This window comes from Watersipora subatra, chromosome 7 (assembly GCF_963576615.1).
Source record: "Watersipora subatra chromosome 7, tzWatSuba1.1, whole genome shotgun sequence".
In the NCBI taxonomy this organism is placed as follows: domain Eukaryota; kingdom Metazoa; phylum Bryozoa; class Gymnolaemata; order Cheilostomatida; family Watersiporidae; genus Watersipora; species Watersipora subatra.
The window spans coordinates 4358963-4379169 of NC_088714.1; the positions used below are offsets into that span (position 1 = coordinate 4358963).

General features: G+C 32.4%; 1 long non-coding RNA gene across 1 annotated transcript; it reads left to right on the forward strand.

Moving 5' to 3' along the window:
• The first annotated feature begins 5286 nt into the window (after nucleotides 1–5286).
• On the forward strand, nucleotides 5287–6194 carry LOC137400339 (uncharacterized). Its single transcript, XR_010979260.1, has 3 exons — nucleotides 5287–5422; nucleotides 5603–5694; nucleotides 5801–6194. It is a non-coding gene; the product is annotated as an uncharacterized lncRNA (long non-coding RNA).
• Nucleotides 6195–20207: the final 14013 nt, after the last annotated feature.

Genomic DNA, 20207 nt, shown 5'->3' on the forward strand with positions numbered 1-20207 from the left:
TTTCTAATATTATTATTTGCTCCACAATATGTTTTTTCATTTTGAGATAAACAATGAGAGTTGAAACATATTTCAGTGCAACAGCTAGACCTGTCATATAATACAGACCTACTTAGTTAACTTTTTAGAACAAAGACTATGAGCTATAATAAAAACATATTGAGAAAATAAGTAGTCACTGAGTCATATTTTGTACACAAATCATAACTGCGGGTACGACACACAGAGTTTAGTACATCCTTGAGGCTCTGACTAAATGACCTTTAGCTTCAAGATCAATAGAAAGTGTAAAAAAATAGTCGAGTGCCTCACCAGACACTGACCTTATACAGGGTTTTGTCACCAACTTCTACTTTACAACAATGACTATGAGTTATAATAAAAAATGTCTTGGAAAGGATAAGCAGTCACTGAGTCATATTTGTACATACATGTAGATTATAAATTTGAGAGAATACAAAGTTTGGTACAACATTGAGATTATAATTTAACAAAAGTACATTTATAAGCCCAAGGGTGTCTGGGTAAGATTAGAACAATTCATCATATCTCCATAACAAATAGGCTTCCTTAGCAAGGATTATCTATAACAGCTGTGTGAGTCAAACGTGGTCGATGATTGTAAGTTTATCCTAACGTGTACTCCTAACTTGTCACTTAAGGCATTAATATTTCATTTTAGTAAGTTTACCAGTTTCTCCAGTCATTCAATGTTTATATATGTATTTTGTTGGAAGGAATTTAATATATTTTTACTGGATCTATTTTAGCCATTACAGCGCACATAACAGCTTCATTACAGTTCCCTAAACATTCTGTAAAAGAATGCTTAGCGTTTGCTGCTTGTACTGTGTTCTTCTTCTGCAGACAATATTGAGGGACAAGATGTGTAGCAATTATGAATTATTATGCTGAAAGTATTCCAACTTCAAGCAATCAGCAGTCTATTTCTGGATCAAAACACTTCCTATTTTTATATCAATGCCACATTTAATTATTTATTAGTAAATTACTTTATAATAACTACATTTATGCCGTATTTAAAAATTTATATTGTTTTAATTTTTTAGTTTATAGTTTTTAGTTTACATAATTAATTATATTTATATTGCTTTATTTTCAGGTTGATGTTAACTAATTGTCCAAAATCGCATTAGTAAATTTTGCACAATTAGTCTTAAAACTATTCTCAAAAAATAATCTGCAAGTTCTAATTGGTTTTGCTATAATAATTGAAAGCTTAAGTACACATACCAAGGTTTCACAAACCTTCTCTGTTTATGAAAGTTTTGCAAGAAATATGATTAATTTGAGTCCTATGTTCATACTATACTTACTATAAGTTTGGCTCAAGTAAATAGTTACTACAGTATGATAAAGTTACATGAGTCTGATATAATTATGTTAGTAAAAAGTTAGTAAGTTAATTAAGGCTGTTTTCTTTGGAACCAATTATTTATTAGCCAACTTGTGACTTGCACCAATTCATAAACTGGTATTACTATTGCAGATAGCTATATCATAAATTCGTCAATTTTTTATTTATTTATTAGTCATACATGTACTTCTGTAAGCTAGAGTGTTATGCACAAACTTTAAAGTATTGACTTTATGATTTAGTTTTATATATAATATTACACGCATTCTTTCTCCATCTATTTCAATGAATAATTTGTAACTTTGAATGTGACTCTGATATGCGCAATAATTTACATTTATGATTATTACCAAGTCAAAGCCTATGATATCACACTCAACCTAATAGCTATGCCGTCGCTTTGTTTACCATGTTACTCATGACATCACATTTATTTTGAAGAATGCAAGCAATAATATAAACAAAGAGCTAATCAGTAACCTTATGCAGAAATCAATTATTCAAGCACTTGTAACTGGCTATCAGTACCAGTTGATTAAAATCATTTTATACCATCATCATGTGTAGGTATAGTTTTGAGCCCTCTCTTAGCCCCCACTTTTATCTAAAAAAGTATTGCTAAGTTATTTTGATTATATAAAGTTACTAGCTGGGCTACCCAGCATTGCCCGGATATTAAAAATTAGCTTATAAACAATGAGAGGTAATTAGAGTTGTCGGCCAGCTGCTATTAGCCTGGTCCATTGCCAATGGATAATTTGAGTAAGCTTACTAATAAGACCTATTGCTTCTCATGATGTTACGTCATCATTTTGCATCCTGACCGAAAGCGGTAGTCTATTTGCTTCCATGTAGCGACATACATGTATGTTGCCTAGTGAGTTCTATCAAACTCATGTTGCTTAGTTAGTGAAGTATTGGATTGGCAAGCGGGAGGTTCTAAAATCCAATCTTATGCTATACAGATTCTTTATTTTAAGATTTTAATAACTATAGATGGACATACGCAACGACGGATGACCAACATTCAGAAATATATAAATAGATATACATTATAGTGCTTTAGTTCTAGTGTTTTCTCCTATCATACTGGTTGAAGTTTATCATAAATAGTCAGGACAAAATAAAAACAACTGAGAAGAGAAACCATCAGAATAGATATTTAGTATATTAAAATACGAAAAGTGCTTTCAACATTTAGATCGTTTCTTAAATCTTACTCCTACTTTTAACAACATAGTCATTGAAAGTTACTACTAAAAGTAAAGTCGAACTATTTATTTTAATTTCAAAGTATAACCATAAACCAAGTATATTTAAAGCTGGACTCAACCTATATGCATAGTGTAAGAACACAAACCATAAATTCTCATTACTTACAGTATATAATAGTAGTATATAATATATGATAGATTATTTAATATGGTACTGTATTATAAATCAGGAGGTTTTTTTCATAAACATCCAAAAACTCAACAACAATATTTATAATTAAATAATTTAGGTTTAAATAAGACATGGCTGTATAGGAAGCTAAAACAGAATGAGCCATCATGAGTGACATGAAAAACATAGTCATCTGTTGACATGAGTAGTCTCTGAGTCATATTTTATATACAGATAAAAATGCAAGAAAGATTTTAGTACAACATCGAGATTATACTTTAACAAAAGTGCATCTATACGCCAGGGTCTCTATGTAAGGTTAAAAAACTCATCATATTTTCATAACAAATAGGCTTCCTTAGCAAGTTTGATCTATAAAAGCTGCATGAGCAAAATCTCCTTATTGATTTTTTTAGTTTTTAGGCTTTCTCTTACTTTCTTGAGGCCATTTCAAAGTGGGATTCTTGTAAAATACAATTTAGCAAATCTTTATTAAAGTTGCTAATAAAAACATTTTTTGTTAGCAACCAAAAGAACTTTTGTTAATGACCAGAGAGAAATAATAACTTCTAGGAAATACTAAAAGTTATTGTAGATTTAAATGGCTTGGAATAATCTCATCTTCCAAAGTGATTATTGTAGTCTTGATAGCCGTTGAGCAAAAATAGTGTGTGCATCCTCATTCTATTATTCAAAAATGTTCACATCACAGCTTTTAATTTTTAATGTTTTTGTATGGCTGAAATAAAACTTTATGTTGTATGCTAATTTCTAAAATACATGTATGTAAATTGTAAAGTATATAAATTTGTTAATCTAGTGATGGAGTTACGTAATGAAATACCATGTCATGAAAACTCCAAGCACTCAACCATGCTCTATCAAGATCATACATCATTCACTAGGCTACTGACAGGTAGTAGGGCAGTTTGTGCGCATGATTTATAGTTATACCACCCAAACCAGTATAACCAATCAGAGTGGAAGAGGCTTGTTTCTCTGGTCTTAGCACAACGCAAGATTGCACTAACTGTCTAGCGCTAACAGTTCCTGCGCTATACTCCGGACATTAAACCTCTTTATGCAGTTCAGTTGGGACAGCTTTGGATGCACCAATAACTTGTCACTGGTCAGGGTTTGATTTGAAGCTTCTAAAATTCTAGTAAAACCTGAAAAATTAGGAAATGACACATAAATTTGGCTGAATTTATTTGAACACTATCATAGTTCCCACTAAATCTCATACTTCATACTTAAAAGTTTAAACATCCTCTAGTGAAGATGTGACTCTTAAATTTTCATTTTAGTAGAAAGTGACTACCAGTTAAATAAACAGTCAGTATCAAGCTACAATAACACTCTTTCCTTGATATAGGGTATCATTTCTAAATGTGTGACACCGATTTATTTAGTTTGGTGAATTCTGTAATAATGTCTGCTTGTCTCTAATCCATAACGCTGTAACGATATAATCGTACTACCCGCATTTCTGAAGCTCTCCAGTTATAAAGAACATGTTGGAGTAATATAGACTTGATAACTCTGACCCGGAATGCATCATATCTATTAGTATTAACATCTGTGTAAATAAGCTTATAAACATAGTGGTGTAAACTCTACCTCTGATTGACTTTGGCTACCTCAACAAATTACAGTTGTAATATTTTATGAGCAAACAAGTTCGATTTGACAAATAAACTTTTTAGACTAATCATTTTCTACCTAACTTGCTAGTATTTTACCAATTTATAATTATTACTAGTAATTTATTTAAAAAGGAATACAAAGACACAGCATCAGTCTTCCCTTCATTTCGACAGTTCTTAACAAGCTCCTGTTAGACTATAGTGTAGGTGAGCATGTACAACCTCCCTTTACATGACAATGAAATACATGTCAAAGGTAAATCAAATAAGTTTGTCAAAGGTCAAAGTGAAATACATGTACATATACGTAAAGCCTGAGAATGTTCAAATAACGGTGAAAGTGACATTGAGCGTTCAAACTTTGAGCAAATTTCAATGGTTAGGTATCGAAGTGTTAGTGAAATGGTTTTGTTTGAAGTTGATTGTAAGATGTTTTACAGCATATGGTTTTGCAGTACTTCTTGATAGATGATGTTCTTAATAGTGTCTTGTATACTCAGCATTTACTAAATGTAGTTCATCATATTAGGATTTTATTTATTACTTTATATTATTGCTGTATGTTACTAATTTGTGTTATTAACACATGTATACTACTTTTAGTAATTCTACACAGCGTGGTAGTTTGAGTCCTGAACGAAACTGGATTGTTTTCCCAAACTATAACTTGCTATTGAAGAAAATTGTATCATTTAGTTTTATTGGCCAAGGCACATTATGCTATGGCAAGTCTGTTGACGTCAAGTGACAGGAACCGCTACCACTAGACTTAGGCAAGCGTGAAATGATTAATCTGCCGGAATGCTCTGCCTTTATAAAAGAGACAGAAGAACATTTGAGTTCAGAATCAAGTCTGATCAGCAACAGCTACAGAACACAGTAACAGTTTTAGTAAACTAAGCACTAATAGTTTAATTATGGGTTATCTAGCTAGAGGTTGTGAAATGTCATCTCTAATCTTAGATGAGAGTAACTCATTTGAATTATCAACTAACTCTTTCTATCTTAACAGGTAAGGAAATACTCTTAACAAAAATTTATCTCATTACTGTAACTTAATTTAATATTCTCCTAATGTTTATCAGGTATGAGATCAATACTTGTGAGTTTATTGACTATTCAGTTAGTGTTAAACTATCATATTGAATACGTCTTGATGTCTTTAGTTATAACCTACTTCCATTAATTTCAGTTCAAAAAGTCAAAAAGTCAAAAGCCTTCAGACTCCTCTACCAGAAGATGCTTTCTTGCTATCAATCGACCATACAGTCTTTACCCCCACAGGTAATAAGTTTGCTTCTTTTTAACAATTGTGGTTCTTCAGTGAAATCTGAATGCTTGTGTTTTGTGTCTGTAGTTATTGTTTAAACTTTATCTTTGATTTTTGTAGACATTAATTCTGGTGATTTGAGGAGCTTTCGCACATAACCTAAGACAATCATCACAGTCATCGATAACCAAATCCATGAGATGATAAACCTATAAGATGAAGTCTCTTCAGAATAACGAACCTTAATCAGCTGGATCTAAACTCCATCTTTATAATTTATTTTATTTATATTGATTGTAATAGAATACTGCAGAGCTCTATGTGTGTAAAGTGTTAATATATTTTACTATTGATTATACGTACAAGTGTCTAAGTTATTGACTTGTTTATAAATCTTTCTTCTTGGAGACCAATCTAGTTCCCTTCACTGTCCAATCATATTGTTTCATTATTTTATGATTTGTAAAAATTTTTGCCGTTCAATTTTGACAATTTATATGCAATATACATTTCTAGTCACTATAGCAAATATACTTCCTAAAAACTAAGTATGGATTTATTCCTGAATTACTGTCTGGCTATAGCGAATATCTTCATACTCACAAGATAATTCATGAACTACACAGAAAAACCTTTTTATAATATTACAAAACTAAAAAAAGGATAGCACCAGTTATTTTCTAAGAACTTTAATTTTGAAATGTCTTAGACAAAGCTAAAATTGACAACTAAAAAGGTAGCTCATGTTATATTCATTATTGACAGCTGATCAGCTATCAATAAGGATATTAATATCCTAGGAATTATCTTACTTTAGAAGTATATAAACAGTTTTATACTGATATTGTTATTATGACTAATCGGTAGATTAAGGAGAACGTCAGCTATCAGCAGTTCACAGATTATATAGGGAAGTTTTATAGACTATATTGACTAGTGTTCTCATGGGAATACATCTCAATATAAAAATTATTCTAAGGATTGAGTGGCCCTCTTTAGTACAAAAAACATTAATTTTGTAAATTTACGTACATGTTCTTTGATTAATTCTATCTCCATTTTTTATGATACATTTATTTTCAACAAAAATTAGCATTCTCTCTTCATATGTGTTAAAGGTTGAAATTAGTTACCCTGAATGTTGAATGTTAACCATCTCACTGGTGATCAGTTTTAATATTAAGGATTTGCATGAAGATTTGTGAAGAACAGCTTTAATTGTGACACGTGATGAGCTTTCCCGGTCTGAACTTACAGAGGTTTATATTTTAGTTGATTCAAGCAAAATAGTCCCTTGGATCAGATTATTAGATCACCACTATATCTAATTTTAGATGATGTGTTCCCAACCTGTCTCTTAGTGCTTAACCATTTTATGTTGGTTTCTTTTTGATAAGTTGAATCAAGTCTGTCCAGTCTTTGCACGCTTATCTATGTCATATAAGTACTTTTTAGAAGCCATGAAATATCTTTCTTACAAGATTTATTTTAGCCATAAGAGCCTCCTTATAGTCATAAGAGCCTCCTTATAGTCGTAAGAGCCTCCTTATAGTTCCCTAACATTTTATGAAAGAATATTTGGTGCTTGCTGCTTGTACTGCACTTTTCTGTATAAAATGTTAAAGGAAAAGTTTTAAAGCAGTTATAAATTTTATACTGAAAATAAAAACCTGCCAACAGTTAGTCTAATCCTTGCTCCAAACACTTCTTATCTTTGCATTAATGTTACATTTAGCTAGTTATAAGCAATATGACTTTATAGTAATAATCACATTTGCTCTGTGTTTTGAATTTATACTGTTATTACAAAGAGCAAATTTTTCAGGTTGCTTTTCACTAATAGTGCAAAATCTCATGAGTAGAAGCTGGTCTTAAAATTACTTTTGAAAAATACTTTGGAAATTCTAATTTTAATTCAAGGCTATTTTAACTAACCATTTTTTTGCTGTATTAGTTGTAAATTAAAGTACAAATACTAAGGCTTCGCAAACTTATCTATTTAAAGAGCTTTTACAAGGACTATGATTAATTTGAGACCTAACTATGTTCATATTTCTCTAACTACTGGTTTTGTTATAGTAAAAAGTTAATACCATGGTTTGACAAGAGTCTGATATAGTCACAATGGTAAGAAAAGAACGAGTTAATTAAGGTTGTTTTCTTTGATACCAGTCATCTACTAGCCAGCTTGTGACTCTAACCAATGCATAAACTGGTACTGTTACTACAGAAAGCTATATCATAAAAGTGTCCAACTTCTTTTTTTCTTTTACCAATCATGCTTCTGTAAGCAAGGGTATTACGGACGAACTTTAAAAATGTGACTTTATGAATTGGTTTTCATTTATAATATTACCTGCATTATTTTTTTTATTTATTTGAACAAATAATTTTCAACCTGACATGATACTCTGATACATATGTTAGTTCGCATATATGATTATTACCAAGTTGATATCCTATGACATCACGCTCAACTAAAAACGACGTAAATGCTCTGTTTACCATGCTACTCATGACATCAAAATTCTTCTTAACGACTGCAAATAACAATATTAACCAATTGGTATAATCAGTATCCTCTGACATCATATAGCTATCAATCATTCAAGATATTGCAGCTGACCACCATTACCAGGTGATTAAGTCAACCATTCTACACAATCATCAAGTTTGGGTAGTTGCGAGCCCTCTTTTAGTCCTCATTTTCATCTAGAAGAATAGTATTACTCAGTTCTTCTGATTATTTGAAGTTATATACATTTCACCGTTCCAGTTCTAGCTTAGTTTTGCCCATTGCACTGTTTGATAATTTTCCAAAAAATAGTCATGGCAATATAATATTAGCTGAAAAAAGAAATCATCATGGTGAGTATTTAATACATTAAAAATGAGAGATATTTTCAATATTATGATTATTTATTAAATTTTACTTTCACTTTTAACATATTCATTAGAAAATACATCCACCATAATTCTGTGTGATATTCAAAGGTGCCCAAATTAGCTGAAAACAAGTTTATTTATTTATACAATGAATATATAACATTTCTGAGGTTTTTAGAAAGTTTGAATAATTTGGTAATACTTAACAAATAGCTTTTGTTACGAGTAAATTTTTATTGAGAAAGTATTAGGAGTAACAATAAAGAAAGAACTTAGTAAATTACAGATTTTTTCTCCCAGGTCTCTGCATACATTTCTAACTAACATAGAGCCTCATGTTTTATATAACTTGGCACACAATCTTGGTGTACAACTGGAATAGTGTACACTTACAAAGCTCAACACGTTCAGCTAACTTGTTAGATTCATTTTCCGTTAAATCATTTGATCTGTGGCTTGTTTGACTTTTTTATATCTCTGAAAAAATGTTAAGGCAGTATTAATTTACAAGATTATTCCATGAATCTTGCAAGATTAATAAGCATATCTGATTAGCTACCGTTGTTTTAGTTCACTATAATTAAACCAGAGTTAACAGCAAACTTCCATGACAATAGAAAGTTTATTGTAATGTTTCCAACAGAATATCAAGAGGGTATTATAAACCCAAAATTACCTCTATAAAAAAATATCTTAATCCAAGCTGGGATTTTGGTTCATCAGAGTAAGTAACAAAAAACATTAACAACTAGCTGTTAGATGTTTACACTTATTTCTAATATTATTCTTTGCTCCACAATATGTTTTTTTCATTTTGAGATAAACAATGAGAGTTGAAACATAGTTCAGTGCAACAGCTAGATCTGTCATATAATACATACCTACTTAGTTAACGTTTTAGAACAAAGACTATGAGCTGTAATAAAAATGAAAACATATTGAGAAAATGAGTAGTCACTGAGTGATAGTTTATGCACAGATCATAACTGTGGGTACGACACACAGAGTTTAGTACATCCTTGAGGCTTTGACTAAATGACCTTTAGCTTCAAGATCAATAGAAAGTGTAAAAAAATAGTCTAGTACCTCACCAGACAATGACTTCATACAAGTTTTGTCACCAACTTCTGCTTTACAACAATGACTATGAGTTATAATAAAAAATGTCTTGGAAAGGATAAGCAGTCACTGAGTCATATTTGTACATACATGAAGATCACAAATGTGAGAGAATACAAAGTTTGGTACAACATTGAGATTATAATTTAACAAAAGTACATTCATAACCCAAGGGTGTCTGGGTAAGATTAGAGCAGCTCATCATATCTCCATAACAAATAGGCTTCCTTAGCAAGGATTATCTATAACAGTTGTGTGAGTCAAACGTGGTCAATGATTGTGAGTTTATCTCAACATGTACTCCTAACTTGTCACTTAAGGCATTAATATTTTATTTTAGTAAATTTACCAGTTTCTCTAGTCATTCAATGTTTATATATGTAATTTGTTGGAAGGAATTTAATATATTTTTACTGGATCTCTTTTAGCCATTACAATGCACATAACAGCTTAATTATAGTTCCCTAAACACTCTGTAAAAGAATGCTTAGTGTTTGCTGCTTGTACTGTGTTCTTCTTCTGCAGACAATATTGAGGGACAAGATGTGTAGCAATTTTGAATTATTATGCTGGAAGTATTCCAACTTCAAGCAATCAGCAGTCTATTTCTGGATCAAAACACTTCATATCTTTATATCAATACCACATTTAATTATTTATTAATAAATGACTTTATAATAATAACTACATTTATGCCGTATTTAAAAATTTATATTGTTTTAATTTTTTAGTTTATAGTTTTTAGTTTATTTAGTTAATTATATTTATATTGCTTCCTTTTCAGATTGATGTTAACTAATTGTACAAAATCTCATTAGTAAATTTTGCACAATTAGTCTTAAAGTTATTTTCGAAAGATAATCTGCAAGTTCTAATTGGTTTTGTTATAATAATTGAAAGTTAAAGTACACATACCAAGGTTTCACAAGCCTTTCTATTTATAGGAGTTTTACAAGGAATATGATTAATTTGAGTCCTATGTTCATACTCCATTTACTATAAGTTTTACTCAAGTAACTAGTTACTACAGTATGATAAAGTTATATGAGTCTGATATAATTATGTTAGTAAGAAGTTAGTAAGTCAATTAAGACTGTTTTCTTCTGAACCAATTATCTACTTGCCAACTTGTGACTTACACCAATTCATGAACTGGTACTACTATTGTAGATAGCTATATCATAAATTCGTCATTTTTCTATTTATTTATCAGTCATACATGTACTTCTGTAAGCTAGAGTGTTATGCACAAACTTTAAAGTTTTGACTTTAGGATTTAATTTTTATATAAAATATTACACGCATTCTTTCTCCATCTATTTCAATGAATAATTTGTAACTTGGAATGTGACTTTGATATGCGCAATAATTTACATTTATGATTATTACCAAGTCAAAGCTTATGATATCACACTCAACCTAATAGCTATGCCGTCGCTTTGTTTATCATGTTACTCATGACATCACAATTATTTTGAAGAATTCAAGCAATGATACAAACCAAGAGCTAATCAGTAACCTTATGCAGAAATCAATTATTCAAGCGCTTGTAACTGGCTATCAGTACCAGTTGATTAAAACGATTTTACACAATCATCATGTGTGGGTAGTTTTGAGCCCTCTTTCGGCCTTCATTTTTATCGAAAAACTATTGCTAAGTTATTTTGATTATATAAAGTTACTAGCTGGGCTACCCAGCTTTGCCCGAATACTAAAAATTAGCTTATAAACAATGAGAGGTAATTAGAGTTGTCTGCCACTTGCTTTTAGCCTGGCCCATTGCCAATGGATAATTTGAGTGAGCTTACTAATAAGACCTATTGCTTCTCATGACGTTACGCCATCATTTTACATCCTGACCGAAAGCGGTAGTCTATTGCCTCCATGTAGCGACATATGTTGTCTAGTGAGTTCTATCAAACTCATGTTGCTTAGTTAGTAAAGTATTGAATTGGCAAGCGGGAAGTTCTGAAATTCAATCTTATGCTATACAGATTCTTTATTTTAAGATTTTAATAGCTATAGATGGACATACGCAACGACGGATGACCAACATTCAGAAATATATAAATAGATATACATTAAAGTGCTTTAGTTCTAGTGTTTTCTCCTATCATACTGGTTGAAGTTTATCATAAATAGTCAGGACAAAATAAAAACAACTGAGAAGAGAAACCATCAAAATGGATATTTAGTATATTAAAATACGAAAAGTACTTTCAACATTTAGATCGTTTCTTAAATCTTACTCCTACTTTTAACAACATAGTCATTGAAAGTTACTACTAAAAGTATAGTTGAACTATTTATTTTAACTTCAAAGTATAACCATAAATCAAGAATATTTAAAGCTGGACTCAACCTATATACATAAGAACACAAACCATAAATTCTCAATACTTACATTTCACTGGGGTAGTATATAATATATGATAGATTATTTAATATGATACCGTATTATAAATCAGGAATTTTTTTTTCATAAACATCCAAAAACTTTAAAACAATACTTATAATTAAGTATTTTAGGTTTAAATAAGACATGGCTGTATAGGAAGCTAAAACATACACTATGTTTCCATGGTGCGCAGTACTGCGAAGCAGCCCCCTCCGAAGTCGAGGGGATTGTACGTTTCCATGCTGCGCAGTGGTTTTCAGCAAATACCGCAAATTAGCCAGAGAAGAGAAATTGTATAAATTGAATCGCCTGATGGAGAAATAGAATCGATCACGGATACCGAACGTCATAAACAGTCTTTTTTTATTATTCTGTCGTCATTATACTTTTATTTACAATACACATTCACAAGGTTTTACAAACCTTAACACACTTTTTACATAGTAATACATTTTTAATAAGTATTTTTAAGTAATATAATATTTAAACGTTAATTTAGGACTTGCCACCTATTTTTCGAAGTGTTGGCATCGATAACAAAGTCCAGGAAAGTAATCACCTTATCATCCTCGTGAATGCAGACTATAATTAAATTTATGTGAAAGAAGGTCGGAAGAATAGTGAAAAAACAAGATTAGCAGAACAACCTTTGTACTAGTTTATTGCCATCGAAAAATCTGTCTCCACGGCATGAGAGCTATGCGCAGCCACTGCGCAGTCGCTGTTTCCTTGCTGCGAATTTGCACTGGCTTCGCACTGATCAGTGCGCAGTGATTTCAGTGCGAAGACGCCGTTTCCATGATTCGGAGATAGCGCAACTCCGAAGCACTGCGCATCATGGAAACATAGTGATAATGAGCCATCATGAGTGACATGAGAAACATAGTCATCTGTTGACATGAGTAGTCCCTGAGTCATATTTTATATACAGATAAAAAATGCAAGAAAGATTTTAGTACAACATCGAGATTATACTTTAACAAAAGTGCATCTATACGCTAGAGTCTCTACGTAAGGTTAAAAAAACTTATCATATTTTCATAACAAATAGGCTTCCTTAAAAAGTTTTATCTATAAAAGCTACATGAGCAAAATCTCCTTATTGATTTTTTAGTTTCCAGGCTTTCTCTTGCGTTCTTGAGGCTATTTCAAAGTGGGAGTCTTGTAAAATACAATGTAGCAAATCTTTAGTAAAGTTGTTAATAAAAACATTTTTGTTAGCGACCAAACGAACTTTGTTAATGACCAGAGAGAAATAATAACTTCTAGGAAATACTAAAAGTTATTGTAGATTTAAATGGCTTAGAAAACTCCATGAAAACTCCATAGTAGTATATAGAGAGCAGATCTACACACAAAAGTGACGGATCCAGCGGGGGGATAGAAAAAGGGGGTTGTGAATTAAATTGGCTAGGGGTGTAGATTGAATCGTGTGGAGTTGAATGAGATGTTGGGGTTTGGGGGGAAATTGTGGTGTAGAGTAGGGGGTTGAATTCGAGGGGTTACGGATCCGCTCCTGGCGTAATCGGCGGATTATCTGTGGATGAGTCATCGGATTAGCGGGGGATGAGTCATCCGATTGAACGCGGATTATCGCGGGATTAGTCGGGGGAATCGTCGCGGATTAGTCGGGCGAATCGTCGCCGATTATCGGTGGAATAGTGGGGGTGAATATCTGGGACATCGAGGGCTGGATGGTTTTCCGGAGTGGATCTCGCGGATTATCGAGGAGAGCGAGAGATTACCTAGCGGATGAGTGAGGGGGTTAATATCTGGGACACCGAGGGGTTGATTTTCCGGAGATTGTTATATATTTGAAACATGGAATATATATGAGAAAGTGTTTATGTGCAAAGTGGAGAATGTTATATATTTGAGAACGTTGAATATATATGAGAAAGTGTTTATGTACAAAGTTTTTTTTTTTTTTGAAGATTTGATGTTTTTGTAATGTTGAAGCTCTTGAATGGTTAAGAATTTTAAGGATTTTTATTTTCGGTTTTTTATATATGTTGAATGAAAGATCAGTTTTATTACAAAATTATTCACTTTAAAAGATATATTTATATGTATTATTCATTATTTCCATCATCATTTCGTTTCAATAAAAATAAAATAGTTTATGTTTAACTTGAAATATATGAAATGTACAAGTAGATAAGTCACAATAAAGATAATATAGTATAAATGAAACATTGAATATATATAAGAAAATGTTCATGTACATTCTTTAAAACGAAGTGTACAAGTAGATAAGTCAGAATAAAGATAATATAGTATAAATGAAACATTGAATATATATAAGAAAATGTTCATGTACATTCTTTAAAACGAAGTTTGTATCGAGTTGTTCATCAATCATTCATCGTCATCGGAAATAAGTGAGATAGAAGGATCCTTTTTGCATTGTACCGAACTCTCGTAAAATCTGCTTGCTTCTTCATGTCCCATGACTACTACATCGTAGTATTCGCGAGTATTGTGAGATGTTACTAGCCCCTTGTATATAATGATACCCGGACAATTTTCTTTCAACGAAAGGGCACATCTCGAAGGCATCGTTAAAGTTCCTTGAACTTCCTCTCCATCAACTTTGGTTGAAAATGCTACAGTTGGTACCACATCCACATTGCCTTCACCATCTTTGTATTCACTTGCTCCAACATTGTGATAGTGGAAAATAGATGGTGCTTTGAACTCCTTGAGATGACGAATCTCGAAATGTTGTATAAGTTTTTCAAGTTTCTTCGATCTCAGATTGGCTAGAGTACGTTTCATGTCTGAGGGAGTTGAGGTTCCTTCTGTTACTCTTCTTAAGTCATGGTAACTTCCCTGTCCATTAGCCTTAGGTTTTAATCCAAGATATACCATAATACTTGGATAAGACAGCGATCCATCCAGAAATCGTTTTGGAGCAAATACAGCAGTAGATTTACTAATCCCATTTTCCACATAGTTGAAGTGAATGATACAGCACGCTCCATGGATCGAATGAGCTTCTTCCGTTTTTGTCACCTCCATAATCAATCCTATTGAAAGATCTGACATTCTCTGCAGTGATTTTGCTTCCATTAAAGTAGCCTTACTTAATGTTCTTAACTTGTCTGCCACATCTTTTACCCTTTGCTCCAAATTCGTTTCGATTTGGTTGGATTTCTTCTTCTTCGTTGAAGGAGTCGTGTTAGAAAGATTTATAGGTGAAATTCTCTTTTTCGTCATCTTCACTGAACTATTCGATCCAGGTTTTATCACTCCAGATTGAGTATTATCCTCCATAGTTGTGTAGTGTGTTAATTCTCTGAGTTTGAATGAAGAACTGATATCGTTTTAGTAAAATTCTGCTGGTTATATACAATTCTCCTCATCAAATGATTAATGAGTTTTGATAAATTTAGTTGCATCATCCATAATATCAGAAGACTTTTCGCGAAATTGAAAATCGCGAGATTCAATTTCGCGAAAGTTGACTATATAATATATATAATGTGTAATTTCGCGAAATCCGATTTCGCGAAATTCAATTTTGCGATAATATCGCGATAATATATCGCAATAATATCGCGATATATCGCGATAATTATTTCGCGAAATAATTATCGCGATATATCGCGATATTATTGCGATATATTATCGCGATATATATCGCGATATCGCGATATTATCGCGAAATTCAATTTCGCGAAAGTTGACTATATAATATATAATGTGTAATTTCGCGAAATCCAATTTCGCGAAATTCACTTTCGCGAAATCCAATTTCGCGAAAGTTGAGTGAGACAAGTTGGATTAGAAGTGATTTATAGCTTTTGTGCAGGTTCCACCTCCTTGAACTTGACTAGTATAAATACAGCCAAGTTTGATGGACTCACCATTATCGAGAGTTTTTTTCGAACTATTTCTATACCTAACTGGATTATATATCTCACAAAAGTTTGGATTAATTCTACAATTTGGATATCTACGTATAATTTTCTCTCAGAACTTTGGATTATATTTCTCCGAACTAACTGGAGTATATATCTCACAAAAGTTTGGATTAATTCTACAATTTGGATATCTACGTATAATCTTCTCTCAGAACTTTGGATTATATTTCTCCGAACTAACTGGATTATATATCGCACAAAAGTTTGGATTAATTCTACAATTTGGATATCTATGTATAATCTTCTCTCAGAATTTTGGATTATCTCTGTTTCACTGGATTATATTTCTCCGAACTAACTGGATTATATATCTCACAAAAGTTTGGATTAATTCTACAATTTGGATATCTATGTATAATCTTCTCTCAGAACTTTGGATTATCTCTGTTTCACTGGATTATATATCTCCGAAATTTGAATACATCAAGGAAATGTATCCGGCATCTTCCCATTCAGAAGGAGACTGGAGCAAATCTGATGAGGTGAGTTGATTTACAATAATTGGTGGAAAAAATTTGTAATGAATGAATAAATGTAGAGAGAATAGTAAAATGAGATTTTTAATTCTTGGCAGCTGGAAATCTTCCTCAAAGATGTTCAAGCTTTCACGAGAGCATAATTTAATTTCATCGGAAAATTCTGCTCCTTCCACTTCAATTGATAATAGAGAAAGAAGCAAAAGTAGGGAAAGAAGTGTATCATCCGTTTCAGCTAATAAATATATCTGCTTAGAATGTTCGACTTCATTTAACAAAAAATCAATCCTCAAAAGACATGTTAAACACATTCATCTCCAATCGAATGAAAGTTCAGAATCGTTTACAACATCAACTAATGATTCTTCGGAACAATATCACGAATATGATGATGATGATGATGCCTCGATTATTATACAAGTTTCCAATCCCCCTTTCATTTTCGAAAAAGTAAAGATTGTTTCTCATCATTCTTCATTTCGTTCTGCTTCAACTCAAATTGGAAGAGGAGATCTTAGTCGATCTAAGATAACAGTAACTCCTATTACTCGAAATCTTGCTGATGATGAATCCGATGAATCAGATGTATCAGAAGAAGAAAATACAAATGAAATCGAAGAAAATAGATATTTATCTGATCAACCTACAAATCAAATCGAAAGAAACGAAAATGAAGTGGACGCTGATGATGACAATTTAGTTGGTATTAATGATAGAGTCGAGCCCATCGTTCCTATCGAAAATGAAAGAGAACAAGATAATCAGGATATCATTCCTGTTAATGATGATGAGGAATGGGATGAGTTAATAAGAAGATATTGGAATGCTATGAAAACAAAAAGACGACGAGGAAGAGTTGTTGAAACGTTAAACGTAAATTTATGGAATGGAAATATTCCTCAAGCAGAACTTCCAACTCCAAACCATTCGGAAAGAATATGGAACGAGATGTTGACAACTTGGAATGGGTTACAAACAAGAGCTAAGTTAAATTGTAGTGTGGGATGCATTCTTGAACATAAAACTTCAGGAGAATTAAGATATTTTCATGCTTCATCGAATAATGCTACAATTTTCAAAAAAGCAAAACTGATTACAACAAGACAGGAACTACAGAATTTCTTTGAAGAATTGACAAGACAAGATCTTGCTGCTATAGCGATTCGAGAACGCCCGAATACAGCTTGGAAATTGAATGTAATTACCAATATTTCATTCTATTTCTATAAATTGATTGGAATGGGGCAAATAGGAATGGCTTCAGATCTTCCGACTCACATTCTTAACAATCGACATGTAATCACTATGCATAACATTCCTCGTAGCTGCACTCCTTACACAGACAATCTCTGTTTCTTCAGATGTTTAGCATTGAAGGTAATGTGTAAGTGTTCAAACCGATGTAGTTGCACCAGACAAAGACCAAAACAGCAACTTGTGAAGGTGCTATTTCAAAAGTACTCGAATCACATTTCTTCTTCCTCATCCAACAAAGTTCTGATGAATAATTTTCCTGGAATTGAGTTAGGAGACTTAATTTCTCTTGAGAAATGTTTTGACCTCCGTATAACCGTATTTTCTCTGAATGCTGATGAAACCTCAACAGTCATCTGGACATCGTCCCAAAAAGAGGGAAAGGAACTCTTCCTCGATTTGCAGAACTCTCATTTCAGTTTCATCAAGGATGTTAATGCTTATACTAAAGGGTTTAGTTGTCCTTCCTGTGAAGTGAGCTTTACAAAAAGAGGAAATTTCAATAGACATAAATGTAGTCAAGAAGTAGTAACAAACTTCATCTTCGAAGGAGGAAAGTTTAAGGCAACACCTACAATTTTCGAACAACTGAAACGAGAGATAGGAATATCCGTGGCTGAGGAAGATACTTATTATCCCTTTTTAATCACCTATGATATCGAGTGTTATCTTCCAAAATCCGATCTTCCACCAAATTCCAATTCGGTTACATTCACATCGAGACACGAATTGATGAGTATATCAGTTTGTTCAAATGTACCCGGATTTAAGGATCCAAAGTGTTTTGTAAGTGAGGGAGATACTGATTCTTGTATATCTTCTTTTGTTCAGTATATTTCCCAAATTGCTGATGAAGCCCGGGATATCCTTGAAAAAAAACTTTACTACATTAGACAGTTGATGAAGGCAAAAGCTGAAAAGCAAGGAAAAGTTGAAGAAAGATTTAAATCCTGCAAATTTTCCAATCCTCGAGTATACCATTCAAGAGAGGAATTTTGTCATTTATTTAATCGTTTCGACAAATTCATCTCATGTATTCCGATTCTAGGATTTAATTCACAAAACTACGACCTGAATGTGATGAAAGGACCTCTACTTCGATGTCTTCAAGACACAGAAGACGAAGATTTTGATTTTGTAGTGAAAAGAACAAACAAGATGAGCTGTATTCAATCAAGAAGATTCAAATTCTTGGATATTTCCAACTTCATTGCTCCAGGATTTTCCTATGCAAAGTATCTCAAAGCTTTCAAATGCTCTCAACAAAAAGGATTCTATCCTTATGAATATATGGATGATCTTGAGAAGTTGAAACAACCGTTTCTACCAGCTAAAGAATGCTTTTACAGTTCTTTGAGAGATGAACATATTTCGGATGCTGATTATGAAATCTGTTTAAACATTTGGAAACAAGAGAAGATGAAAACGTTAAAAGATTTTCTAGTATGGTACAACAATCTCGATGTAGTACCATTTGTTGAAGCTGTAGAAAAACAAAAAGAAGTTTACAGAACCATGGGAATCGATATGTTGAAAGATGCCATTTCACTTCCTGGATTGGCAGTAAAATGGATGTTGAAACTTTCAGATTCGCCTCCTCATCCTATGAGTTCTCATCATCAGACAATCTCATCACATCATTTCAAAGCTTGTCAACCTGTCTGTCTGATCAAGGAAAGTGATAAAGATATTTACTTTACTATCAAGGACAATATCGTAGGTGGACCTAGCATTGTTTTTCACAGACTTCATGAGTCGAAGAAAACACTGATTCGAGAAAGAAAGTTTGGAAAGGAATCCAAACTTTGTGAACTTATTCTAGGAGTTGATGCAAATGCATTATATTTGTGGAGTATGATGCAAGAAATGCCTACTGGAAACCCTAGAATAAGACGATTCGAAAATGGATTTGCATACACTCATTCTCGAAAAAATAGCATGGCTGCTCATGGATGGTTACAATTTTTGACTTGGAAGGACAATATTCAAATCTTACATGAAAACAATGATAAAGAATTTAGAATTGGACAACATAATCTTCCTGTTGATGGATATTGTGAAGAATCGAATACAGTGTTTCAATTTCATGGATGTTTCTGGCATGGACATAACTGTAACAAGACCAAAGGAATAAGTATACATCCATATAAGAATCGACCCATGAGTGAAGTTCTGGAGGAAACGATAAAGAAGGAAGAATATGTTAAAGAACTTGGATATCGTTTAGTAAGAATCTGGGAGTGTGAATGGAACAAGATGATTGAGGATAACACCGAGATTAAGAACTTTATTAGTATCTTCAACGAAGAGTTTTATCCTTCCAATTCCTTTGCCACCGAGGATGAGATTATTCAGCAGATTATAAAAGGGGAGATATATGGATTCATTGAATGCGATATATCTGTTCCTGAAAACTTATACGAAAAGTTTTCAGAAATGAGCCCCGTTTTCAAGAATACATCTTTGAA